At 50.7% G+C, this 27,681-nt stretch overlaps 13 non-coding genes across 13 annotated transcripts; all 13 read right to left on the reverse strand.

Moving 5' to 3' along the window:
- Positions 1–1,142: 1,142 nt before the first annotated feature.
- TRNAM-CAU (transfer RNA methionine (anticodon CAU)) lies at positions 1,143–1,215 on the reverse strand. The gene has a single exon. It is a non-coding gene; the product is annotated as a tRNA-Met (tRNA).
- A 134-nt stretch (positions 1,216–1,349) lies between these two features.
- On the reverse strand, positions 1,350–1,422 carry TRNAM-CAU (transfer RNA methionine (anticodon CAU)). Its single transcript has one exon. It is a non-coding gene; the product is annotated as a tRNA-Met (tRNA).
- Positions 1,423–1,556: 134 nt separating this feature from the next.
- Positions 1,557–1,629, reverse strand: TRNAM-CAU (transfer RNA methionine (anticodon CAU)). Its single transcript has one exon. It is a non-coding gene; the product is annotated as a tRNA-Met (tRNA).
- Positions 1,630–1,763: 134 nt separating this feature from the next.
- On the reverse strand, positions 1,764–1,836 carry TRNAM-CAU (transfer RNA methionine (anticodon CAU)). Its single transcript has one exon. It is a non-coding gene; the product is annotated as a tRNA-Met (tRNA).
- Positions 1,837–10,701: 8,865 nt separating this feature from the next.
- TRNAM-CAU (transfer RNA methionine (anticodon CAU)) lies at positions 10,702–10,774 on the reverse strand. The gene has a single exon. It is a non-coding gene; the product is annotated as a tRNA-Met (tRNA).
- Positions 10,775–10,908: 134 nt separating this feature from the next.
- TRNAM-CAU (transfer RNA methionine (anticodon CAU)) lies at positions 10,909–10,981 on the reverse strand. Its single transcript has one exon. It is a non-coding gene; the product is annotated as a tRNA-Met (tRNA).
- A 341-nt stretch (positions 10,982–11,322) lies between these two features.
- Positions 11,323–11,395, reverse strand: TRNAM-CAU (transfer RNA methionine (anticodon CAU)). Its single transcript has one exon. It is a non-coding gene; the product is annotated as a tRNA-Met (tRNA).
- A 4,980-nt stretch (positions 11,396–16,375) lies between these two features.
- Positions 16,376–16,448, reverse strand: TRNAM-CAU (transfer RNA methionine (anticodon CAU)). The gene has a single exon. It is a non-coding gene; the product is annotated as a tRNA-Met (tRNA).
- Positions 16,449–16,582: 134 nt separating this feature from the next.
- TRNAM-CAU (transfer RNA methionine (anticodon CAU)) lies at positions 16,583–16,655 on the reverse strand. The gene has a single exon. It is a non-coding gene; the product is annotated as a tRNA-Met (tRNA).
- Positions 16,656–21,826: 5,171 nt separating this feature from the next.
- TRNAM-CAU (transfer RNA methionine (anticodon CAU)) lies at positions 21,827–21,899 on the reverse strand. Its single transcript has one exon. It is a non-coding gene; the product is annotated as a tRNA-Met (tRNA).
- Positions 21,900–22,033: 134 nt separating this feature from the next.
- On the reverse strand, positions 22,034–22,106 carry TRNAM-CAU (transfer RNA methionine (anticodon CAU)). The gene has a single exon. It is a non-coding gene; the product is annotated as a tRNA-Met (tRNA).
- Positions 22,107–22,447: 341 nt separating this feature from the next.
- On the reverse strand, positions 22,448–22,520 carry TRNAM-CAU (transfer RNA methionine (anticodon CAU)). Its single transcript has one exon. It is a non-coding gene; the product is annotated as a tRNA-Met (tRNA).
- A 134-nt stretch (positions 22,521–22,654) lies between these two features.
- TRNAM-CAU (transfer RNA methionine (anticodon CAU)) lies at positions 22,655–22,727 on the reverse strand. The gene has a single exon. It is a non-coding gene; the product is annotated as a tRNA-Met (tRNA).
- Positions 22,728–27,681: the final 4,954 nt, after the last annotated feature.

The raw sequence follows: 27,681 nt of genomic DNA on the forward strand, positions 1-27,681 counted from the left end.
GCACCTACCGCAGCATCATCTGCTTTTCCCGCGTCCGCCTCAGTTCTGGTGTCAGGCACAGGTGGTTGTTCTAAGTTGGCAGCCTCATGTTCCGTGGGAAGCGTTGCTTTTTCTGAGGCTATGCTTTTCGGTACTGCGTCTTCCCGACTCTCACGGGTCGCCTCTACCGCGTCGACTTCGTCCATAATATGCTCCTCAGTAGTATCCCTACGACCAGGACCAGCTACGGTAGCATATGTTCGCACGCACTGGGCGTCGTCGTGGCCGAAGCGACGACAGAGCCCGCAACGTGGCACACGGCACTCCCGACGTATGTGTCCGGTGCCGCGGCACCGGAGGCAGAGCGGAGCTCTGCCAGGAACGTGGACGAGTGCGACGTCCTCTCCAACACGCAGCTGGTGCGGTAAGTCCTCGATGGTAACGCCCACCTTCAGCTTCAATGTCACTGAGCGCGTAGTAGACGACTTGTCGACGCAGCCTTTGACTCTCCACTTGTCCCGAGTTATGTCGGTCACTTTTCCAAAAGCCGCCAGAGCTGCCTTCACGTCGTCATCTTTCACGCCGTGTAGCAGCCAGAACAGCTTCAGCCTGACGCCCTGGTTGCATGGGTCAATGACCACACAGCGGTGGTCCTTGACGTTGAACGCCTCCGCCTGTAGCATTTTGTTTTTTCCTTCTTCATTGCAGAATGTCACGGCCCAAACATGATTCATCTGATATGCCCCGAGGGCAACCACTTCCGGCAGCAATGACAGACGCTCAAGAGCGTCACGAAAGTTTTCAACACGGTATGGCCTGGCTTGGACGTCGCCATGCAAAAAAAACAGTATGCAAAACGCTCGAACCTGTTGGCAAATGCGGCAAAATCAGCTGGTAGTCCTCGTTCGGTTTGATCGTACTCCTGATACCGCGGCCCGGCTGGGCCGCTAAATCCGCTCCTTGGGAGCCCATGATACACACGTCCGTCACGCTCGGTGGCCGGAAGTCGAATGACTGCGCTACCGAGGCGGATGAAAGGCTGTCGCAAAGGGTCCTAGTCTAAGGTGGAAGCCTACTCAGTAACGCCCAATACACGTTTTGTTTTCCAGCTCTACCATCGGCGCCATGGATGAGGCGCGGAGAAATAAAAATAAACACCGCCTTGCCCCGGGTGAGGATCGAACTCACGACCTTCAGAGTATGAGACTGACGCGCTGCCTACTGCGCTACCGAGGCGGATGAAAGGCTGTCGCAAAGGGTCCTAGCCTAAGGTGGAAGCCTACTCAGTAACGCCCAATACACGTTTTGTTTTCCAGCGCTACCATCGGCGCCATGGATGAGGCGCGGAGAAATAAAAATAAACACCGCCCTGCCCCGGGTGAGGATCGAACTCACGACCTTCAGATTATGAGACTGACGCGCTGCCTACTGCGCTACCGAGGCGGATGAAAGGCTGTCGCAAAGGGTCCTAGCCTAAGGTGGAAGCCTACTCAGTAACGCCCAATACACGTTTTGTTTTCCAGCGCTACCATCGGCGCCATGGATGAGGCGCGGAGAAATAAAAATAAACACCGCCCTGCCCCGGGTGAGGATCGAACTCACGACCTTCAGATTATGAGACTGACGCGCTGCCTACTGCGCTACCGAGGCGGATGAAAGGCTGTCGCAAAGGGTCCTAGCCTAAGGTGGAAGCCTACTCAGTAACGCCCAATACACGTTTTGTTTTCCAGCGCTACCATCGGCGCCATGGATGAGGCGCGGAGAAATAAAAATAAACACCGCCTTGCCCCGGGTGAGGATCGAACTCACGACCTTCAGATTATGAGACTGACGCGCTGCCTACTGCGCTACCGAGGCTTTTTTTTTCTTCAACATGGTATTTATTACAGTGATGTAATGTTCTATGTACATGAACTATATACAAGCCATTATGAAAACAGTGTTAAACAATACATAGTGAAAAGACCATGCACTAGAAAAGGGGCAATGCAGAGCACATCACTAATAGTGAGTGCCACTCCGGTTCGTACTCAGTCTGGGCATACACGTCTCATAGATGAATAACCATTCGACTGAAGTGATCCTTTGTAGACAACAGGTTCACAGTGTCTGTCCATCATGCGGGTTTTCCAGAGGCTGTGCAGTCCAATCAGAAAGAACATGTCCAGGGGTTCATCAACAAATGGCAGCGCCGTGAGATAGCGAACAGAATGTGGAGTCAGATGAATTCTTTTTTTAAATGTGCGTTGCAGGATATCCCAGAAGAGTACTGCATCTTTGCAACTGATGAAACAATGCTCAATTGTTTCTGGTTCATCACAAAGGCGGCAATTAACGGTAGACACAAAAATGCCCTTTTTCTCTAACCATGTTCTAACGGGCAACGTACCGGTGTGTAACTTAAAGAAAAAGGTCTTTGTACACGGCGAGACTGGCATCTTACGTACTCTTTTGAGTACGTCATGCCCCGGTAAACCAAAATACAGAGAGCGCTACATGGGCGGAGGGAAGAGCATACTAATCATATCCTTATACAACTTTTTCCTCGACACTAAAAAAAGGAACTCAGGAGAAAAACGAACAAGTAGGAAACGGACAGCCAAACACACCTCTTGCATTATGCCCCACAAACACGGACGGTCACAAACATTGGAAGACACAATGAGGTTGGGTAAAACATGAACTAAATTTATTTGCAGGAATGAACGTACTATTGGGTGTGTAGTGTCACGGAAAAACATGAAACGTGACACTATCTGTCGGACATACAGGTGAACTAGACCAAGGGCGCCAGCGCTTACAGGCCGAAAAAGGTTATCACGCCTCATGGATTCAAAAGACGAATCCCACACAAAAGTAGCGAAAGCCCTGTGAAAACGCTGGATAGGAAGTCTTGCGCAATGAATAATTTGCAGTACATAATATATTTTAGTGGCGAGAAACAGATTACAGGCGGTCGCCCTGCCAAAAATTGAGAGGCCATGGGGGACAAACGTTTGAGCATAGCGCTGAAGAGTTGACACGCGGTCTTTCCAATAATGTGCGCTATGCTTATAGGCACTCAAAGGGACGCCAAGGTGCTTTGGTGGCCTGCATGTCCATGTTATACCAGCCTATTCAGCAAGTGTCGTACCCCAGCTACCAAACCAAAAACCGCAACTCTTAGAGCGATTAATCCGACTTCCTGACACCGAACCAAAGTCCTCCGTTAAACGAACAACCTCATTGATGCTTGGCTTATCAGTGCAAAAAAACGCAAGGTCATCTGCATAAGCCAATAGCTTCAGTTCGTGGCCCATTATTCGGAAACCATTGACAGCTCTACTGTTTATAACACTTATGCAAAGTGGCTCCAAGTATAATGCGAACAGGAGCGGAGACAGTGGGCACCCTTGTTTCACCGAAGACTGATTTGGGACTGGTTGCGAGAGACAGCCATTAACAATCAAGCGCGTGGTACAGGATTTGTAACAAAGGCGTATGCCAGTAGAAAGTATTGAACCGAGATTGCCGTGATTTAAAAGTGCAAAAAGAAATGAATGGCACACTCGATCAAATGCCTTTGCCAGGTCAATTTGCAGCATTGCTAATTGTTCTTGAGCGTCACTGCAATACTACAACACCGTACGCGCTACATGTAGGTTAGATTTTATTGATCGTCCCCGCAAGCCACATGTTTGATGAGGCCCAATCAAAGTAGACATTGCAAGCTGCAGCCGATTTGACAGTACTTTATCAAAAATCTTATAATCTACATTAGAAAGCGTGATTGGTCTGTAGCCATCTACAAATCGAAGTTTTTCCTTATCCTCGGTCTTTGGTATAAAGACAATATGACTTTTCGTAAATGACTGAGGCAGAAATTCAACATCAATACTTGTCTCAAAAATTTGGAACAGGACAGGGGCTAGAACGGATTTAAATGCCTTGTAAAATTCTGAGAGGCCGTCAGGCCCCGGGGTTTTCGAAAGCGGCAATTGATCAATTGCATCTTGCAGTTCACCCAAGCTTAAAGAGCCACTTATTGCCTTGCACTCATCCTCATTGAGTAGGTTAATCGTGGACACCAATCGCGCTATATGATCATCATCAGCAGTGCTAGACGTGGCAGCAAACAGAGAGCTATAGTGGTTTTCAAACTCGGTAACTATGACATCTGTACTTGTGACCAGGGCACCACCACAGTAAAGCTCAGAAATTCGCTTGGCAGCCACATGACGACGCTCATCTAGCAAGGCCTGTCTAGTAGGCTTCTCAGAGTGCAGAGCACGGTTGCTGCGGGATCGTACACGGGCCGCACGATAGCGTTCTGCATCAAACTTCTGAAGGTTGCACTTAACAGCACCAATTTCCTTTGTGTACAAGCCAGGAGCCTCACATTCAAGCGCATGCAGATTATAAAGACTCTGAAGTAACCGTTTCTCCTCACCATGCTTAAGATAAGACTTCACGGAGCCGATCTCAATAGCTATGCTACGAACTTCTAGCTTAAACATCTCCCAAGCTGCAAATAATGGGACATCCATGACCAAACAAGATTCCAAAGCTGTCATCACTCGCTGCTGAAAATGCTCATCATTTAGTAGCTCGGAATTAAGCTTCCACAGTTCCCACTGCGGCTGAAATTTGGGACGGGCGCATTCTCCAATCCGCGCAATGACCATAGCATGATCTGAGAAAGAAACAGGCTTGACATCACATGAAATGTGCTGTTTAAGGAGATCTACGGAAACGTAAATGCGATCAAGGCGTGAATGTGAGGCTCCTCTGATGTATGTGAAGGCGTATGACAATCCGGCATCAATTAAACCTGCGTTTTCAGTAATAGACAATACTATACCAGAGCTCTTATCGGCGTTTTGGTTAGGACCTGTGCGATCGCGTGGGTCGCACACACAGTTGAAGTCATCCATGAAAACGACATAACGAGCACATCCTAGGAGAGTTGCAATTGCATGAAAAAAAAAACTGCTCGTTGCACCGGATTATTTCTAGCATACACATTACAACCCTCCACGACTCGCCATGCAGTCGAAAGTCACAACATATCAGACGCCCTTCTATGTCAACCTGGTACTTAAAGTCAGAAATAGGTAGACTCTTCTTTATGAAAAGAAAGCAACCTGCCGAAAGACCCACTGAGTGCGACAGACAGACGTTGTAATCTGTTAGGAAAGGTCGCAGGGCTATCTCTGTATCCACTTCACTTTCTATCTTAGTTTCTTCATGTTGTGTCCCCTTATTGCTTTTGTGTGTGTGCGCCCCCGCATCCTCCTCCTAACGACCACTCGCATCCTCCTCCTAACGACCACTCGCATCCTCCTCCTAACGACCACTTGCCCCTCGTCGCACGCTGTCGCCAGATGCCCCCCCATGGTGCGCCCCCGCATCCTCCTCCTGTTTTGGGAAGCCACTCCCTCCCGTGGACGCTTCTCCGCTCCCTCCTTTCTTCGGGCGGCCAGTTCGGCTCCTGCCTCGGTCGACGCTGGTCGCACCCTCATCGGCTTTAAATAAACGAAGTCTTAAAGTACCGTGTGCGTCTTTCGCTGCATTCAACACAGCGACCGGACACGACAGTGGCGACGAGAAAGTGGATTCGACCCGCGCTACGCAACGCTATTGACAAGCCATGGCTACGCGAGGGTTTCCCAATCAGATACCAGAGTTCAACGGCTCATCGTGGTCATCGTGGGTTGGACGCCTTCAGTTCTACTTTGAAGCTAACAACATCACAGACCCAGCCTTGAAGAGGGCCAACCTGCTGACGCTGTGCGGGGAGCAGACCTACGATACTGTCTGCGCCCTTATTCAGCCAAGCACACCAGCGGCAGTGTCTTACGACGACATCGTAAAAGCGCTGCAAAAGCACTACGACCCAAGGCCATCCGAGGTCTACAGCCGGGCTCGCTTCCAACGACGAGATCAACTGGGAGGAGAAACTGTGAGCGCCTACGTAGCCGCGCTCAAGAAGCTCGCTGCCGACTGCAATTTTGGAACGCTGTCGACAACAGCTACCGGGCAGGAGGGAGACGCAGCTTCTTCTGCTAACACCACCATGCTTCCCTTGGACGTGATGTTACGCGACAGATTTGTGTGCGGACTGAGTGACGAGTCACTGCAGCAGCGCCTGTTCGCTGAGAAGGACCTCACATTCAGCAAAGCTTACGACATCGCCGTTCGAGCGGAGAGCGCCGGTCACCAGCAGAGAGGGATTCGCCGGAACACCGAGCCGGTACACCAGACAAGCAACCAGGTGCGCAAGCCTTCTGTTGTTGTAAAATCGGTCAAAAAGGCACAACGCTGCTGGCGGTGTGACGACCAACACAACCCCCAGGGATGTCGATTCCAGTCAGCCACGTGTAATTTTTGCCACAAGCGAGGGCATATCGAAAGAGCATGCATTACGAAACGGAGACTTGCCAAGATAAAGTCACCTTCCCAGCCTAATCACAGCGTCAACGCCTCAGAGAATACGCCGCTATCTGATCTCCATGGAACAACATCAGCAACACCATCTGTGTTGTACGACCTGAACACCATGAATCTCGGCACGCGACCGAAGATTTTTACAGAAGTAAGCGTACATCACCAGCTGATTAAGTTCGAGGTGGACTCCGGCGCAGCCTGTACTCTGATCAGTGAGGACACGTTCCGAACTTCATGGCCATCTGACGCACCAGCCCTGCAACAAGACGACACGCACCTGCGAACGTGGTCAGGACAGAATCTGCCACTATTGGGCTCTGCCAACGTGCAGGTTAACTACAACGGCCAGACCCATACGCTACCTCTGCTTGTTGTGAAGGGCACAGGATCAAGCCTTCTAGGGAGAAACTGGTTTTCTCCACTAGGCGTGATGATATGCGGCATACACCAGACGCCGAGCCAGAACATGGTTGAGCAACTGCAAGAGAAATACGAAAGAGTATTCTCGGAAGAGATTCCAGGAAACGAAGGGCCCCCGGTCACACTGGAGTTGTTGGACAACGCGCAACCCAAATTTCTGAAGGCCAGGCCGGTGCCGTTTGCTCTCCGAGATTCAGTTGAAAAAGAGTTGGACAAACTGGAGCAGCAAGGTGTCATCGAGCCGACGCAGCATTCAGAATGGGCCACACCACCAGGAGACGTTCTGATGTTCGAAGCACTGCCAGAACCTCCGCTTACAGCAGGCACAGTTGCAGCATCTACGCAGAAGTGCGCAGCTCTCCGGCTAGTTTACACAGCTGTTCAACAAGGCAACGTGCATAAACTCAAAGGGGACAACTTCGACGCTTACCGCAGGCGAGCTACAGAGTTGAGCACCCATCGCGGCTGCATCATATTTGGGTCCCGAGTTGTGATGCCGAGAGAACTACGCGCACAAGCTATGTCTCTCATCCACGCCGGACATCGGGGCATCGTTGCAATGAAAAAGTGTGCCAGAAGCTACATGTGGTGGCCTGGCATTGACAACGACATCGAAACAGTGGTGCGAGAATGCAAGCCTTGCCAGAGCAGCCGGAGCGCCCCGCCGAAAGCTCCTGTCCCAGAATGGGAAAAGCCAGACACACCATGGCACACACTGCACATTGATTTTGCAGGACCAATTGAGGGCTGCACTTTCCTTGTGGTCGTAGATGCCTACACAAAGTGGCTTGAGATAAGGCAAATGGGACAGACGACTTCGGCAGCAGTCATTGACAACCTCCGATCACTATTTGCAACGTTCGGCCTGCCGCGCAAGGTAGTGTCGGACAACGGAACACCGTTTGTGTCTGCGGAGATCCTCAAGTTTTATCGCGACAACGGGATCTCATCAGTTACATCGGCCCCCTACCACCCAGCGACAAACGGACAAGCCGAGCGCTACGTAGCCGAGCTAAAACGCGCCCTTGAAAGAGATCAGACAGGCTCGCTGCAGCGCCGCCTTGCGCGCTTTCTCTTCAAGCAGCACACGACGGTTCAGAGCACAACAGGCGAGACCCCCTCGAAAATGATGTTCGAGCGTGAAATGCGAACCCAGCTCACAGCCATCCTCCCCGAGCCAAAGGCAGAGACGTTCCGGGAAGAAAAAGCAATTCCGCGCTGCGGCACGCTTAATGAGGGGCAGCGCGTCCTCGCCCGACAGTTTCTGAAAAAGCCACGCTGGGAGGAAGCTACAATTGTCAGACGCATAGGCCTGCGCTCTTGGCTCGTCAACATACATGGCACAGTAGCACGCCGACATCTCAACCAGCTGCGTAGATTTACGACGCCGTCTGAGAGCTGTCCGCCAGCGGAGAGAACACGTGCACCATCTTCCCACATAGCCTGGCACCTCTTCCCGGAAGAAGAGACTTCGCCCAGGACAGACCTAGGAGACACAGCGAACAACAGCCAGCCTACAAGTGTTTCTCCCCCGAGCGCACAAAGCCAGCGCGCCTCCACGCGTGAGCGCCGACCCCCTGCACGATACCAGGCAACTTTCTAAGGGGGAAGGAAGTGTTGTGTCCCCTTATTGCTTTTGTGTGTGTGCGCCCCCGCATCCTCCTCCTAACGACCACTCGCATCCTCCTCCTAACGACCACTCGCATCCTCCTCCTAACGACCACTTGCCCCTCGTCGCACGCTGTCGCCAGATGCCCCCCCCATGGTGCGCCCCCGCATCCTCCTCCTGTTTTGGGAAGCCACTCCCTCCCGTGGACGCTTCTCCGCTCCCTCCTTTCTTCGGGCGGCCAGTTCGGCTCCTGCCTCGGTCGACGCTGGTCGCACCCTCATCGGCTTTAAATAAACGAAGTCTTAAAGTACCGTGTGCGTCTTTCGCTGCATTCAACACAGCGACCGGACACGACACTTGAATAGCGACAGTGTCTAGCCGATTGCCCCAAAGCAATCGGCGTAACTGTACCTGTTTCTGCCTTGAACGCAGTCCACATATGTTGAGTGTTGCGACAGTCAACTGCTGGTTAGACGCTATGGTGGCTAACTTGAGCTTCAATCAGGCATCCACGATGTCTGGGGGCATCACTCCGGAAGGTGAGACCTCCCTAGAGTTGACGCCCTTTCTCCTTGATCTGGAGCGCCGAGGAGGTTTCTTATTCTTTGACTTTCGACGGCGGGACTTGTGCTTGGCGGGGACACTGTCTTCCTCAGAGGAGGCAGAACTCGGAGACACACCGCGCTTCGAGGCCACACTCAAAATTTGCTCATCGGCATCACAGTTGCCGTCGGGGAGTGAAGTGCCAGGTTGGCACTCTGTTACCTGTGTGGCACATCCGGCAGGAGCCTTAGAAGATGCAGCAGTGCAGGCACTCGGCGCCGGAGCCACACCGTCGTCCTTGTCTTCCTCTGGCCCACGCACAGCACAGGCACGTGCGCCAAGAGTGCCATCACTGACACTGCATATAGCTGGAGCCTGCTGCGCCAGGCATCGACGCTCATCATCTGCAGACAGCTGCTCCATCTGTGAAGGCTGGGTAGGCTCATGCTGCACAGCAGGAACGGGGCCAGACAGCGGGTCAGTAGTCGCTGAGTCAATGGGCGCAACGGCTGGCGTGCCAACAGCAGCATCGAAAACTTCTGTTGCGTCCATCAAGTGCTCCTGCAATGCGTCGTCCATGGCACGGGTGCCACCGCGTAGCTTATCAGTATACGACACTACGCACTCCTCTGTAGTATGGCCGAAACGCCGACAATCATCACACCGAGGAGTGCGACAATGATGGCGTATATGGCCAACCTTGTGGCAACGGAGACACAGTGGTGGCCTTCCTGGCACTAATCCAGACAATGTACACCGCAAATTGTCAAAATGTGAGGCACGTCGTTGACAGTGACGCCATCAGCAAGAGTCAAGGCAACGTCTCGATTCAAGGTGCGCATGCCCTCCATTTCTGGAACCCTCCAGTGCTCCACTGTGATGGACGTAATCGTTCCGCAAGCTCGAAGGGCGTCCCGAATGTAAAAATCTTCAAGATGTTCTGGGAGCCAAAGTATCTTGAGCTTTACTGTCTTCGGTTCCGGGTCAATCACTAGACAACGGCGGTTTTTCACTTGTAACTCCTGAGTGCTCACGAGCTTAGCTTTCGCTAACGCTGTCTTGCATGTCATCATCCATACGTGAGACATCTGAAACTGTCCGATAGAGCTGATGTCACAAGAGGTCAATGACACCCCGTAAGGCATCTCTGAAGTCCTGGGCACGATAGGGACGGCCAGCAAGGTCCGCATGGAGAAATACGGAGTTAAAAACCAGCTTACCAGCAGGCAGACTGGGAAGAACAGTACAGTAAGTATTACTGGCAGCAGAAGCCGCAACAGTACCTCGGCCTAGGGCCGATTTATCCATTTCTGCGGAGAGCATCAAAAACGTGACCGTTCGGAATGCCGTCTTCGTCTTTCTCCTCCACTGCGCTACCGAGGCGGATGAAAGGCTGTCGCAAAGGGTCCTAGCCTAAGGTGGAAGCCTACTCAGTAACGCCCAATACACGTTTTGTCTTCCAGCGCTACCAGCGGCGCCATGGATGAGGCGCGGAGAAATAAAAATAAACACCGCCTTATCCCAGGTGAAGATCGAACTCACGACCTTCAGATTATGAGACTGACGCGCTGCCTACTGCGCTACCGAGGCGGATGAAAGGCTGTCGCAAAGGATCCTAGCCTAAGGTGGAAGCCTACTCAGTAACGCCCAATACACGTTTTGTCTTACAGCGCTACCAGCGGCGCCAGGGATGAGGCGCGGAGAAATAAAAATAAACACCGCCTTGTCCCGGGTGAGGATCGAACTCACGACCTTCAGATTATGAGACTGACGCGCTGCCTACTGCGCTACCGAGGCGGATGAAAGGCTGTCGCAAAGGGTCCTAGCCTAAGGTGGAAGCCTACTCAGTAACGCCCAATGCACGTTTTGTCTTCCAGCGCTACGAGCGGCGCCATGGATGAGGCGCGGAGAAATAAAAATAAACACCGCCTTGCCCCGGGTGAGGATCGAGCTCACGACCTTCAGATTATGAGACTGACGCGCTGCCTACTGCGCTACCGAGGCGGATGAAAGGCTGTCGCAAAGGATCCTAGCCTAAGGTGGAAGCCTACTCAGTAACGCCCAATACACGTTTTGTCTTCCAGCGCTACCAGCGGCGCCATGGATGAGGCGCGGAGAAATAAAAATAAACACCGCCTTACCCCAGGTGAAGATCGAACTCACGACCTTCAGATTATGACACTGACGCGCTGCCTACTGCGCTACCGAGGCGGATGAAAGGCTGTCGCAAAGGATCCTAGCCTAAGGTGGCAGCCTACTCAGTAACGCCCAATACACGTTTTGTCTTACAGCGCTACCAGCGGCGCCAGGGATGAGGCGCGGAGAAATAAAAATAAACACCGCCTTGTCCCGGGTGAGGATCGAACTCACGACCTTCAGATTATGAGACTGACGCGCTGCCTACTGCGCTAGCGAGGCTTTTTTTTTTCTTTATTGCCTTCAAGAAAACAACACAAAAACTACAGACACCAAACTTTGAAAACCAGCAACCTGCCAGATCTTCCTGGCAGGCCTTGTCAAGTTTAAAATTCTCTCAACAGAGTCAAATTTTCCAGCCTGGGTAGCCAATCGGGTACACATGCTTGTAGTTTCATTACTTCCACAAATCTACGTACATTTTCCCGAAAATACATGCGGGCTGGTCTGGCGTCAGAATCGCAGTAATACCCCGCCATTCTGGAGCGCCATATACTATGGAGGCCCCAGAGCATTACCTGATCAAACGGGAACCCGTCCTGGTTTTCAATTGCCAAATATCTGATACCGTAGGGATGAAGCGGCAGCTCTTTTTTAATTGTTCGTTGCAAAACGTCCCAGAAAAACACCCCCTCCCAACAGTGAAGAAACACATGGTCTATTGTTTCGGGACACTTGCAAATTAGGCAATGCGAACCCCACGGTAGGAATAAACCTCTTCCCTTTAAAAACCTTTTAACTGATAGTGTTTCTGTATGTAGCTTGAAGAAGAAAGTTTTGGTTCTTGGCTGTACTTGCATTCTTTTTACTCTTTTCAGAACATCCCCTCTGTGGCCTCCATCGTACAAAGCTCTATACATTGGCACTGGAAAAACAACATCACACAGATCTGCGTATAGCTTTCTCCGCTTCACGCCACTTAAATATTCTCTCGGAAAAACGCACAAGAAATTTAACGCTATCAGCAACTTCTCTGAAGTAACCTAAAGTTCTTCCGGAAAAATAATTTGTTCCCACAACAAAATCAGGCAAAACACGGGTCAACCTTAGTTGACACATAGTTCTCAAAAAAGGGTCGCGCACATCTCGAAAAAAGAAGAACCTGTTTACAAGCTGGCGCAGAAACAGATGTCCTAGCCCAAGGCCACCATCTTTCACACGTCTAAACAAATTCGTCCGTCGGCACCGTTCCCAGGTCGAGGACCAAACAAAAACAGCTAAAATGCGATGTATCTTCTGTACATCTGCCCGGGAACAGTGCAACACTTGCATGACGTACCACAGTTTGCTTAAAAAGAACAAGTTACACACCGTCGCTCTCGCGAAGATTGATAAATGTGCCCCCTTCCATCTATCTGATTTTTCCCGTAGTTCGTTCGCTTGTTCTTTCCAATATGCATCACTGTACCGGTAGCAATTTAGTGGCACTCCTAGGTATTTTGGGGGGATAGTTACCCAAGTCACATTTGCAAAACGATCTGGGGTTGATGGCCAACCCCCATGCCAAAGTTCCTGGCACTTTGCCCAGTTCACTTTACTTCCGGTTGCCTTCCTGAAACTGTCAACAGACACAACAGCCTCCCGTATGCTCTGCTGATTCACAGCAAACACCGCTAGGTCATCCGCGTACGCAAGCAACTTTACTTCAGCTGCCTGCAACTTAGAACCTTGAACAGCCTCGTTCTTAATAATGTTCAAACATAGTGTCTCTATGTAAATGGCAAACAAAAGTGGACTGAGGGGGCAGCCCTGGCGTACCGAACGTTGCACCCGAATGGGGGCCCCCAGACTCTTGTTTATAATTAATCTCGTAGTGCAGCCGCGGTACGCCATGGCCACGCCCTCTCGAATTACGGAACCTACATTCGCGTGGTCCAGAATACTGAGCAAAATTTCGTGGGCTACACAGTCAAATGCTTTTTCGAGGTCTAGTTGGAGGATGGCCACACATTCATTAGTCAGATCACAACACTCCAGAACCGATCTTGCCGTGTGTATGTTAGTCATAATTGATCTCCCCTTTATCCCACACGTTTGATGAGGGCCAACAATATCCTGAATTACTGACTGCAGTCTCCTTGCTAGCACTTTCATTAATATTTTATAATCGACATTAGTCAAGGAAATTGGCCTGTAAGCTGTGACCTGCTGGAGCTTTTCCTCGTTATTTGTCTTGGGAATTAGAATAGTGTGAGATAACCCGTATGACAGCGGCAATCTGTTCATTTCGTACGCTTCTTGGAACAACGCAGTCAATATTGGCGCTATTTCGTTCTTAAAACCCTTAGAGAAAGCCGCACTTAAGCCGTCTGGCCCAGGCGACTTTCCCATATTTAAACGATCGATTGCTTTTTCGACCTCGAGTTCTGTGATTGGCATCTCTAATCTTTCCTTCGTGTCCTCGTCTAGTCGTGGCATAGCCATAAGAAACTTTTCTTTGAACACGTTTATGTCGACCTCCTGTTTGTTAAAAAGCTGCTGATAATATTGGAAGAAGCCCTGTCTGATATGTTCGTCATCTGACGATAGCATGCCGCCCCACACAATCTTATCAATGTGATTTTTCTCTGCATGAGCCTTTTCCAATGCCAGTGCTCTTTTCGAGGGCGTCTCGCCCATGTTCCAGCTTTCCGCCCTTGCCCTCACTAACGCTCCTCGGTATCTGTCTTCTTCCATCAACGCAAGCTGTTCTTTTATTTTCCTAATATCTTCTATCCATTTGCCGGGTGCCTTACATTCTTGCTCATGTAGTTTTTCCAGCAAAGCCTTTAGCTGGGTTTCTTTAATTTTCTCCTGGTACCGCAGGCAACTGGACCTATCAATGGCTTTTATTTTAATCTGTTCTTTGCACATCTCCCATTGCTTCCAGATTTCGTACAATGTGCCCGGCCTTACTTTAATGAGTTCATTCAGTACAACCCGTCTAAAGGCTTCATCACTGAGCAATTTGTTGTTAAATTTCCATAACTCCCAGCTAAATGCATTCCTTCGTTTTTTGGTGCCGAATACGCATTTCACTAAGCAGTGATCCGTGAATGTCATGGGCACAACTTGGTATTCATTGCATACGGGAATCAAATCCAGCGACACGTAAATTCTGTCAAGGCGCGCGTGGCTCGAACCTTGGAAGTGCGTGTACTGTACGGCACCCGCTCCCCCCAGGTACTCAGCCACATCTTCCATATTCCACTCGCTTGTTAACTGGCACAACACATCAGTACTCTTGTCTCTGAAGCCGCGTGTGCTGGTTTTGTCCCGAGCATTCAGTACATAGTTGAAATCGCCCAGCATTACAACCTGCCTTACCGTACTTAACTGCTGCATAGCATTCTCGAAAAACACTGCTCTTTCCTCAACAATGTTAGGAGCATACACACAAATAATGCGCCACTCAGCATTGGAATATGCAAAATCGGCTACAACACACCGTCCTGACAGACATGAGTAGTGAGCCTGTACAATCAGTCCAGGCAGCTTTTTGACAAGCAATACACACCCAGCCGACGTCCCTACCGCGTGGCTCACAATGGCGTAAAATCTAGCCGTGAAACGTTGCACCATGCTCCCGGGCTCTTCCTCCCCATCAACCTTTGTTTCTTGTACGGCAAGTACGTCGATATCATGGTCACTAAGCAGGGGGTGTACTTGGCTCTGCTTCTTTTTTGCTGCCAATCCCCTGACATTTAACGTGGCTACTCTCAAAGGGGTTTCAGACGCCATTTTCATAAAGGGTGAAAAGACCGAGAGCATGGTGCTTACCTTCCTCGTCTAGCGCGCGGCTAGACGCCGTCGTTGGAACCGCCTCCGTCTGGTGCGAGCGGCTGAACTGGCAGCGGGGGCGCTTTATCCGCTGCACGCCTCTCCGAAGAAAGGTTTGGCCGCGGACGTAGTGCGGACTGCCGGGATTGGACTGTTTTTGCTGGCGGCTCGTCGACACCGGGGGCTGCTGCCTGGTCACCTTCGAGGTCGGTCTGTGTGTGGGGTCGCTTGGCTGGGGCTGTGACGCTTGGCGAACGAGTACCGCTGGTGTCCGGGTGCTCCTCACCGTTATCCTGCTCCATGTCGTCTGCCGGCTGAGGTGACGTCTCTTCGTCTGACCTAGGGAGGTCAGGTGTAGCGTCACTCCTCCCTGCATCGCTGGCAGCATTAATGTCTCGTGCGGAGTCCCCCGACGAGTCTGTCTCCCGTGCCTGCGTACGCGCTTCTCCGGTACCCTTTGCCGCCTCCTCTGCCTCTACTACGTCCATAGTGAGCTCCGCCGACCGCTCCCTCGTTCCAGGTCCCGCGGCCGAAGCGTACGTGAGCACACAGTCAGCCTCCTCATGTCCGTATCGCCTACATTTTGAACATCGGGGCACCTTACATTCGCGGCGGACGTGTCCCGTGCCTCGACAGCGTAAGCACTGCATCGCCCGCCCAGGCACCATGACAAGGGCTAATTCCCCGGCGACTCGCAGCTGGTGCGGTAAATCATCTACCTTGATGCCCGGCTTCAATTTCAGGAGCACCGTCCTCGTGGTGGACCCCTTCTCATTGACGCCTTGAACTCGCCACCTCTCCCGGTTCACTTCGGTCACATTCCCAAAAGCAGCAAAGGCCGTCCGGATGTCATCATCTGCCACGCCGTGCAACATCCAGTGGAGTCGCAGCTTCACTTGTTGGTCTTCGGGATCGATGATGAGGCAGCAGCGACCTTTAACTTCCAGTTCCTTGAACGCCGCCAGCTTCTTTGTTGCTTCTGTGCTGGTTAACGTGACAGCCCACACATGGTTGATCTGATACGCCCCCAACGCCAAAACGTCGGGGAGCGCACCAACGTTGGCAAGGGCGTCACGGAAATCCTCGACCCTGTATGGCCTAACCCGCACATCGCCGTGCAAAAAAAGCGTGTTAAAAACAACGTGTCCGGTCGGCAAAGTTGGCAGAATAATCTGGTACTCGCTATCTTCGTTGTCCTTGAGCCTGTTTCCGCGGCTGGAAAGGGCCGCTATCGCCGCTCCGCTGGAGCTCATGATCCTGCGTCCGTCACGCTCGGTGGCCGGAAGTAGAATGACTGCGCTACCGAGGCGGACGAAAGGCTGTCGCAAAGGGTCCTAGCCTAAGGTGGAAGCCTACTCAGTAACGCCCAATACACGTTTTGTCTTCCAGCGCTACCAGCGGCGCCATGGATGAGGCGTGGAGAAATAAAAATAAACACCGCCTTGCCCCGGGTGAGGATCGAACTCACGACCTTCAGATTATGAGACTGACGCGCTGCCTACTGCGCTACCGAGGCGGATGAAAGGCTGTCGCAAAGGATCCTAGCCTAAGGTGGAAGCCTACTCAGTAACGCCCAATGCACGTTTTGTCTTCCAGCGCTACGAGCGGCGCCATGGATGAGGCGCGGAGAAATAAAAATAAACACCGCCTTGCCCCGGGTGAGGATCGAGCTCACGACCTTCAGATTATGAGACTGACGCGCTGCCTACTGCGCTACCGAGGCGGATGAAAGGCTGTCGCAAAGGATCCTAGCCTAAGGTGGCAGCCTACTCAGTAACGCCCAATACACGTTTTGTCTTCCAGCGCTACCAGCGGCGCCATGGATGAGGCGCGGAGAAATAAAAATAAACACCGCCTTACCCCAGGTGAAGATCGAACTCACGACCTTCAGATTATGACACTGACTTTTTTTTTTTTTTTTTTTTCTTTATTGCCTTCAAGAAAACAACACAAAAATACAGACACCAAACTTTGAAAATCAGCAACCTGCCAGATCTTCCTGGCTGGCCATGTCAAGTTTAAAATTCTCTCAACAGAGTCAAATTTTCCATCCTGGGTAGCCAATCGGGTACACATGCTTGCAGTTTCATCACTTCCACAAATCTACGTACATTTTCCCGAAAATACATGCGGGCTGGTCTGGCGTCAGAATCGCAGTAATACCCCGCCATTCTGGAGCGCCATATACTATGGAGGCCCCAGAGCATTACCTGATCAAACGGGAACCCGTCCTGGTTTTCAATTGCCAAATATCTGATACCGTAGGGATGAAGCGGCAGCTCTTTTTTAATTGTTCGTTGCAAAACGTCCCAGAAAAACACCCCCTCCCAACAGTGAAGAAACACATGGTCTATTGTTTCGGGACACTTGCAAATTAGGCAATGCGAACCCCACGGTAGGAATAAACCTCTTCCCTTTAAAAACCTTTTAACTGATAGTGTTTCTGTATGTAGCTTGAAGAAGAAAGTTTTGGTTCTTGGCTGTACTTGCATTCTTTTTACTCTTTTCAGAACATCCCCTCTGTGGCCTCCATCGTACAAAGCTCTATACATTGGCACTGGAAAAACAACATCACACAGATCTGCGTATAGCTTTCTCCGCTTCACGCCACTTAAATATTCTCTCGGAAAAACGCACAAGAAATTTAACGCTATCAGCAACTTCTCTGAAGTAACCTAAAGTTCTTCCGGAAAAATAATTTGTTCCCACAACAAAATCAGGCAAAACACGGGTCAACCTTAGTTGACACATAGTTCTCAAAAAAGGGTCGCGCACATCTCGAAAAAAGAAGAACCTGTTTACAAGCTGGCGCAGAAACAGATGTCCTAGCCCAAGGCCACCATCTTTCACACGTCTAAACAAATTCGTCCGTCGGCACCGTTCCCAGGTCGAGGACCAAACAAAAACAGCTAAAATGCGATGTATCTTCTGTACATCTGCCCGGGAACAGTGCAACACTTGCATGACGTACCACAGTTTGCTTAAAAAGAACAAGTTACACACCGTCGCTCTCGCGAAGATTGATAAATGTGCCCCCTTCCATCTATCTGATTTTTCCCGTAGTTCGTTCGCTTGTTCTTTCCAATATGCATCACTGTACCGGTAGCAATTTAGTGGCACTCCTAGGTATTTTGGGGGGATAGTTACCCAAGTCACATTTGCAAAACGATCTGGGGTTGATGGCCAACCCCCATGCCAAAGTTCCTGGCACTTTGCCCAGTTCACTTTACTTCCGGTTGCCTTCCTGAAACTGTCAACAGACACAACAGCCTCCCGTATGCTCTGCTGATTCACAGCAAACACCGCTAGGTCATCCGCGTACGCAAGCAACTTTACTTCAGCTGCCTGCAACTTAGAACCTTGAACAGCCTCGTTCTTAATAATGTTCAAACATAGTGTCTCTATGTAAATGGCAAACAAAAGTGGACTGAGGGGGCAGCCCTGGCGTACCGAACGTTGCACCCGAATGGGGGCCCCCAGACTCTTGTTTATAATTAATCTCGTAGTGCAGCCGCGGTACGCCATGGCCACGCCCTCTCGAATTACGGAACCTACATTCGCGTGGTCCAGAATACTGAGCAAAATTTCGTGGGCTACACAGTCAAATGCTTTTTCGAGGTCTAGTTGGAGGATGGCCACACATTCATTAGTCAGATCACAACACTCCAGAACCGATCTTGCCGTGTGTATGTTAGTCATAATTGATCTCCCCTTTATCCCACACGTTTGATGAGGGCCAACAATATCCTGAATTACTGACTGCAGTCTCCTTGCTAGCACTTTCATTAATATTTTATAATCGACATTAGTCAAGGAAATTGGCCTGTAAGCTGTGACCTGCTGGAGCTTTTCCTCGTTATTTGTCTTGGGAATTAGAATAGTGTGAGATAACCCGTATGACAGCGGCAATCTGTTCATTTCGTACGCTTCTTGGAACAACGCAGTCAATATTGGCGCTATTTCGTTCTTAAAACCCTTAGAGAAAGCCGCACTTAAGCCGTCTGGCCCAGGCGACTTTCCCATATTTAAACGATCGATTGCTTTTTCGACCTCGAGTTCTGTGATTGGCATCTCTAATCTTTCCTTCGTGTCCTCGTCTAGTCGTGGCATAGCCATAAGAAACTTTTCTTTGAACACGTTTATGTCGACCTCCTGTTTGTTAAAAAGCTGCTGATAATATTGGAAGAAGCCCTGTCTGATATGTTCGTCATCTGACGATAGCATGCCGCCCCACACAATCTTATCAATGTGATTTTTCTCTGCATGAGCCTTTTCCAATGCCAGTGCTCTTTTCGAGGGCGTCTCGCCCATGTTCCAGCTTTCCGCCCTTGCCCTCACTAACGCTCCTCGGTATCTGTCTTCTTCCATCAACGCAAGCTGTTCTTTTATTTTCCTAATATCTTCTATCCATTTGCCGGGTGCCTTACATTCTTGCTCATGTAGTTTTTCCAGCAAAGCCTTTAGCTGGGTTTCTTTAATTTTCTCCTGGTACCGCAGGCAACTGGACCTATCAATGGCTTTTATTTTAATCTGTTCTTTGCACATCTCCCATTGCTTCCAGATTTCGTACAATGTGCCCGGCCTTACTTTAATGAGTTCATTCAGTACAACCCGTCTAAAGGCTTCATCACTGAGCAATTTGTTGTTAAATTTCCATAACTCCCAGCTAAATGCATTCCTTCGTTTTTTGGTGCCGAATACGCATTTCACTAAGCAGTGATCCGTGAATGTCATGGGCACAACTTGGTATTCATTGCATACGGGAATCAAATCCAGCGACACGTAAATTCTGTCAAGGCGCGCGTGGCTCGAACCTTGGAAGTGCGTGTACTGTACGGCACCCGCTCCCCCCAGGTACTCAGCCACATCTTCCATATTCCACTCGCTTGTTAACTGGCACAACACATCAGTACTCTTGTCTCTGAAGCCGCGTGTGCTGGTTTTGTCCCGAGCATTCAGTACATAGTTGAAATCGCCCAGCATTACAACCTGCCTTACCGTACTTAACTGCTGCATAGCATTCTCGAAAAACACTGCTCTTTCCTCAACAATGTTAGGAGCATACACACAAATAATGCGCCACTCAGCATTGGAATATGCAAAATCGGCTACAACACACCGTCCTGACAGACATGAGTAGTGAGCCTGTACAATCAGTCCAGGCAGCTTTTTGACAAGCAATACACACCCAGCCGACGTCCCTACCGCGTGGCTCACAATGGCGTAAAATCTAGCCGTGAAACGTTGCACCATGCTCCCGGGCTCTTCCTCCCCATCAACCTTTGTTTCTTGTACGGCAAGTACGTCGATATCATGGTCACTAAGCAGGGGGTGTACTTGGCTCTGCTTCTTTTTTGCTGCCAATCCCCTGACATTTAACGTGGCTACTCTCAAAGGGGTTTCAGACGCCATTTTCATAAAGGGTGAAAAGACCGAGAGCATGGTGCTTACCTTCCTCGTCTAGCGCGCGGCTAGACGCCGTCGTTGGAACCGCCTCCGTCTGGTGCGAGCGGCTGAACTGGCAGCGGGGGCGCTTTATCCGCTGCACGCCTCTCCGAAGAAAGGTTTGGCCGCGGACGTAGTGCGGACTGCCGGGATTGGACTGTTTTTGCTGGCGGCTCGTCGACACCGGGGGCTGCTGCCTGGTCACCTTCGAGGTCGGTCTGTGTGTGGGGTCGCTTGGCTGGGGCTGTGACGCTTGGCGAACGAGTACCGCTGGTGTCCGGGTGCTCCTCACCGTTATCCTGCTCCATGTCGTCTGCCGGCTGAGGTGACGTCTCTTCGTCTGACCTAGGGAGGTCAGGTGTAGCGTCACTCCTCCCTGCATCGCTGGCAGCATTAATGTCTCGTGCGGAGTCCCCCGACGAGTCTGTCTCCCGTGCCTGCGTACGCGCTTCTCCGGTACCCTTTGCCGCCTCCTCTGCCTCTACTACGTCCATAGTGAGCTCCGCCGACCGCTCCCTCGTTCCAGGTCCCGCGGCCGAAGCGTACGTGAGCACACAGTCAGCCTCCTCATGTCCGTATCGCCTACATTTTGAACATCGGGGCACCTTACATTCGCGGCGGACGTGTCCCGTGCCTCGACAGCGTAAGCACTGCATCGCCCGCCCAGGCACCATGACAAGGGCTAATTCCCCGGCGACTCGCAGCTGGTGCGGTAAATCATCTACCTTGATGCCCGGCTTCAATTTCAGGAGCACCGTCCTCGTGGTGGACCCCTTCTCATTGACGCCTTGAACTCGCCACCTCTCCCGGTTCACTTCGGTCACATTCCCAAAAGCAGCAAAGGCCGTCCGGATGTCATCATCTGCCACGCCGTGCAACATCCAGTGGAGTCGCAGCTTCACTTGTTGGTCTTCGGGATCGATGATGAGGCAGCAGCGACCTTTAACTTCCAGTTCCTTGAACGCCGCCAGCTTCTTTGTTGCTTCTGTGCTGGTTAACGTGACAGCCCACACATGGTTGATCTGATACGCCCCCAACGCCAAAACGTCGGGGAGCGCACCAACGTTGGCAAGGGCGTCACGGAAATCCTCGACCCTGTATGGCCTAACCCGCACATCGCCGTGCAAAAAAAGCGTGTTAAAAACAACGTGTCCGGTCGGCAAAGTTGGCAGAATAATCTGGTACTCGCTATCTTCGTTGTCCTTGAGCCTGTTTCCGCGGCTGGAAAGGGCCGCTATCGCCGCTCCGCTGGAGCTCATGATCCTGCGTCCGTCACGCTCGGTGGCCGGAAGTAGAATGACTGCGCTACCGAGGCGGACGAAAGGCTGTCGCAAAGGGTCCTAGCCTAAGGTGGAAGCCTACTCAGTAACGCCCAATACACGTTTTGTCTTCCAGCGCTACCAGCGGCGCCATGGATGAGGCGTGGAGAAATAAAAATAAACACCGCCTTGCCCCGGGTGAGGATCGAACTCACGACCTTCAGATTATGAGACTGACGCGCTGCCTACTGCGCTACCGAGGCGGATGAAAGGCTGTCGCAAAGGATCCTAGCCTAAGGTGGAAGCCTACTCAGTAACGCCCAATGCACGTTTTGTCTTCCAGCGCTACGAGCGGCGCCATGGATGAGGCGCGGAGAAATAAAAATAAACACCGCCTTGCCCCGGGTGAGGATCGAGCTCACGACCTTCAGATTATGAGACTGACGCGCTGCCTACTGCGCTACCGAGGCGGATGAAAGGCTGTCGCAAAGGATCCTAGCCTAAGGTGGCAGCCTACTCAGTAACGCCCAATACACGTTTTGTCTTCCAGCGCTACCAGCGGCGCCATGGATGAGGCGCGGAGAAATAAAAATAAACACCGCCTTACCCCAGGTGAAGATCGAACTCACGACCTTCAGATTATGACACTGACGCGCTGCCTACTGCGCTACCGAGGCGGATGAAAGGCTGTCGCAAAGGATCCTAGCCTAAGGTGGCAGCCTACTCAGTAACGCCCAATACACGTTTTGTCTTACAGCGCTACCAGCGGCGCCAGGGATGAGGCGCGGAGAAATAAAAATAAACACCGCCCTGCCCCGGGTGAGGATCGAACTCACGACCTTCAGATTATGAGACTGACGCGCTGCCTACTGCGCTACCGAGGCGGATGAAAGGCTGTCGCAAAGGGTCCTAGCCTAAGGTGGAAGCCTACTCAGTAACGCCCAATACATGTTTTGTTTTCCAGCGCTACCATCGGCGCCATGGATGAGGCGCGGAGAAATAAAAATAAACACCGCCTTGCCCCGGGTGAGGATCGAACTCACGACCTTCAGATTATGAGACTGACGCGCTGCCTACTGCGCTACCGAGGCTTTTTTTTTCTTCAACATGGTATTTATTACAGTGATGTAATGTTCTATGTACATGAACTATATACAAGCCATTATGAAAACAGTGTTAAACAATACATAGTGAAAAGACCATGCACTAGAAAAGGGGCAATGCAGAGCACATCACTAATAGTGAGTGCCACTCCGGTTCGTACTCAGTCTGGGCATACACGTCTCATAGATGAATAACCATTCGACTGAAGTGATCCTTTGTAGACAACAGGTTCACAGTGTCTGTCCATCATGCGGGTTTTCCAGAGGCTGTGCAGTCCAATCAGAAAGAACATGTCCAGGGGTTCATCAACAAATGGCAGCGCCGTGAGATAGCGAACAGAATGTGGAGTCAGATGAATTCTTTTTTTAAATGTGCGTTGCAGGATATCCCAGAAGAGTACTGCATCTTTGCAACTGATGAAACAATGCTCAATTGTTTCTGGTTCATCACAAAGGCGGCAATTAACGGTAGACACAAAAATGCCCTTTTTCTCTAACCATGTTCTAACGGGCAACGTACCGGTGTGTAACTTAAAGAAAAAGGTCTTTGTACACGGCGAGACTGGCATCTTACGTACTCTTTTGAGTACGTCATGCCCCGGTAAACCAAAATACAGAGAGCGCTACATGGGCGGAGGGAAGAGCATACTAATCATATCCTTATACAACTTTTTCCTCGACACTAAAAAAAAAAAAGGAACTCAGGAGAAAAACGAACAAGTAGGAAACGGACAGCCAAACACACCTCTTGCATTATGCCCCACAAACACGGACGGTCACAAACATTGGAAGACACAATGAGGTTGGGTAAAACATGAACTAAATTTATTTGCAGGAATGAACGTACTATTGGGTGTGTAGTGTCACGGAAAAACATGAAACGTGACACTATCTGTCGGACATACAGGTGAACTAGACCAAGGGCGCCAGCGCTTACAGGCCGAAAAAGGTTATCACGCCTCATGGATTCAAAAGACGAATCCCACACAAAAGTAGCGAAAGCCCTGTGAAAACGCTGGATAGGAAGTCTTGCGCAATGAATAATTTGCAGTACATAATATATTTTAGTGGCGAGAAACAGATTACAGGCGGTCGCCCTGCCAAAAATTGAGAGGCCATGGGGGACAAACGTTTGAGCATAGCGCTGAAGAGTTGACACGCGGTCTTTCCAATAATGTGCGCTATGCTTATAGGCACTCAAAGGGACGCCAAGGTGCTTTGGTGGCCTGCATGTCCATGTTATACCAGCCTATTCAGCAAGTGTCGTACCCCAGCTACCAAACCAAAAACCGCAACTCTTAGAGCGATTAATCCGACTTCCTGACACCGAACCAAAGTCCTCCGTTAAACGAACAACCTCATTGATGCTTGGCTTATCAGTGCAAAAAAACGCAAGGTCATCTGCATAAGCCAATAGCTTCAGTTCGTGGCCCATTATTCGGAAACCATTGACAGCTCTACTGTTTATAACACTTATGCAAAGTGGCTCCAAGTATAATGCGAACAGGAGCGGAGACAGTGGGCACCCTTGTTTCACCGAAGACTGATTTGGGACTGGTTGCGAGAGACAGCCATTAACAATCAAGCGCGTGGTACAGGATTTGTAACAAAGGCGTATGCCAGTAGAAAGTATTGAACCGAGATTGCCGTGATTTAAAAGTGCAAAAAGAAATGAATGGCACACTCGATCAAATGCCTTTGCCAGGTCAATTTGCAGCATTGCTAATTGTTCTTGAGCGTCACTGCAATACTACAACACCGTACGCGCTACATGTAGGTTAGATTTTATTGATCGTCCCCGCAAGCCACATGTTTGATGAGGCCCAATCAAAGTAGACATTGCAAGCTGCAGCCGATTTGACAGTACTTTATCAAAAATCTTATAATCTACATTAGAAAGCGTGATTGGTCTGTAGCCATCTACAAATCGAAGTTTTTCCTTATCCTCGGTCTTTGGTATAAAGACAATATGACTTTTCGTAAATGACTGAGGCAGAAATTCAACATCAATACTTGTCTCAAAAATTTGGAACAGGACAGGGGCTAGAACGGATTTAAATGCCTTGTAAAATTCTGAGAGGCCGTCAGGCCCCGGGGTTTTCGAAAGCGGCAATTGATCAATTGCATCTTGCAGTTCACCCAAGCTTAAAGAGCCACTTATTGCCTTGCACTCATCCTCATTGAGTAGGTTAATCGTGGACACCAATCGCGCTATATGATCATCATCAGCAGTGCTAGACGTGGCAGCAAACAGAGAGCTATAGTGGTTTTCAAACTCGGTAACTATGACATCTGTACTTGTGACCAGGGCACCACCACAGTAAAGCTCAGAAATTCGCTTGGCAGCCACATGACGACGCTCATCTAGCAAGGCCTGTCTAGTAGGCTTCTCAGAGTGCAGAGCACGGTTGCTGCGGGATCGTACACGGGCCGCACGATAGCGTTCTGCATCAAACTTCTGAAGGTTGCACTTAACAGCACCAATTTCCTTTGTGTACAAGCCAGGAGCCTCACATTCAAGCGCATGCAGATTATAAAGACTCTGAAGTAACCGTTTCTCCTCACCATGCTTAAGATAAGACTTCACGGAGCCGATCTCAATAGCTATGCTACGAACTTCTAGCTTAAACATCTCCCAAGCTGCAAATAATGGGACATCCATGACCAAACAAGATTCCAAAGCTGTCATCACTCGCTGCTGAAAATGCTCATCATTTAGTAGCTCGGAATTAAGCTTCCACAGTTCCCACTGCGGCTGAAATTTGGGACGGGCGCATTCTCCAATCCGCGCAATGACCATAGCATGATCTGAGAAAGAAACAGGCTTGACATCACATGAAATGTGCTGTTTAAGGAGATCTACGGAAACGTAAATGCGATCAAGGCGTGAATGTGAGGCTCCTCTGATGTATGTGAAGGCGTATGACAATCCGGCATCAATTAAACCTGCGTTTTCAGTAATAGACAATACTATACCAGAGCTCTTATCGGCGTTTTGGTTAGGACCTGTGCGATCGCGTGGGTCGCACACACAGTTGAAGTCATCCATGAAAACGACATAACGAGCACATCCTAGGAGAGTTGCAATTGCATGAAAAAAAAACTGCTCGTTGCACCGGATTATTTCTAGCATACACATTACAACCCTCCACGACTCGCCATGCAGTCGAAAGTCACAACATATCAGACGCCCTTCTATGTCAACCTGGTACTTAAAGTCAGAAATAGGTAGACTCTTCTTTATGAAAAGAAAGCAACCTGCCGAAAGACCCACTGAGTGCGACAGACAGACGTTGTAATCTGTTAGGAAAGGTCGCAGGGCTATCTCTGTATCCACTTCACTTTCTATCTTAGTTTCTTCATGTTGTGTCCCCTTATTGCTTTTGTGTGTGTGCGCCCCCGCATCCTCCTCCTAACGACCACTCGCATCCTCCTCCTAACGACCACTCGCATCCTCCTCCTAACGACCACTTGCCCCTCGTCGCACGCTGTCGCCAGATGCCCCCCCATGGTGCGCCCCCGCATCCTCCTCCTGTTTTGGGAAGCCACTCCCTCCCGTGGACGCTTCTCCGCTCCCTCCTTTCTTCGGGCGGCCAGTTCGGCTCCTGCCTCGGTCGACGCTGGTCGCACCCTCATCGGCTTTAAATAAACGAAGTCTTAAAGTACCGTGTGCGTCTTTCGCTGCATTCAACACAGCGACCGGACACGACAGTGGCGACGAGAAAGTGGATTCGACCCGCGCTACGCAACGCTATTGACAAGCCATGGCTACGCGAGGGTTTCCCAATCAGATACCAGAGTTCAACGGCTCATCGTGGTCATCGTGGGTTGGACGCCTTCAGTTCTACTTTGAAGCTAACAACATCACAGACCCAGCCTTGAAGAGGGCCAACCTGCTGACGCTGTGCGGGGAGCAGACCTACGATACTGTCTGCGCCCTTATTCAGCCAAGCACACCAGCGGCAGTGTCTTACGACGACATCGTAAAAGCGCTGCAAAAGCACTACGACCCAAGGCCATCCGAGGTCTACAGCCGGGCTCGCTTCCAACGACGAGATCAACTGGGAGGAGAAACTGTGAGCGCCTACGTAGCCGCGCTCAAGAAGCTCGCTGCCGACTGCAATTTTGGAACGCTGTCGACAACAGCTACCGGGCAGGAGGGAGACGCAGCTTCTTCTGCTAACACCACCATGCTTCCCTTGGACGTGATGTTACGCGACAGATTTGTGTGCGGACTGAGTGACGAGTCACTGCAGCAGCGCCTGTTCGCTGAGAAGGACCTCACATTCAGCAAAGCTTACGACATCGCCGTTCGAGCGGAGAGCGCCGGTCACCAGCAGAGAGGGATTCGCCGGAACACCGAGCCGGTACACCAGACAAGCAACCAGGTGCGCAAGCCTTCTGTTGTTGTAAAATCGGTCAAAAAGGCACAACGCTGCTGGCGGTGTGACGACCAACACAACCCCCAGGGATGTCGATTCCAGTCAGCCACGTGTAATTTTTGCCACAAGCGAGGGCATATCGAAAGAGCATGCATTACGAAACGGAGACTTGCCAAGATAAAGTCACCTTCCCAGCCTAATCACAGCGTCAACGCCTCAGAGAATACGCCGCTATCTGATCTCCATGGAACAACATCAGCAACACCATCTGTGTTGTACGACCTGAACACCATGAATCTCGGCACGCGACCGAAGATTTTTACAGAAGTAAGCGTACATCACCAGCTGATTAAGTTCGAGGTGGACTCCGGCGCAGCCTGTACTCTGATCAGTGAGGACACGTTCCGAACTTCATGGCCATCTGACGCACCAGCCCTGCAACAAGACGACACGCACCTGCGAACGTGGTCAGGACAGAATCTGCCACTATTGGGCTCTGCCAACGTGCAGGTTAACTACAACGGCCAGACCCATACGCTACCTCTGCTTGTTGTGAAGGG

The sequence above is a fragment of the Amblyomma mixtum genome, chromosome 3 (genome assembly GCF_055824585.1).
Source record: "Amblyomma mixtum isolate Tamu chromosome 3, ASM5582458v1, whole genome shotgun sequence".
Taxonomy (NCBI): domain Eukaryota; kingdom Metazoa; phylum Arthropoda; class Arachnida; order Ixodida; family Ixodidae; genus Amblyomma; species Amblyomma mixtum.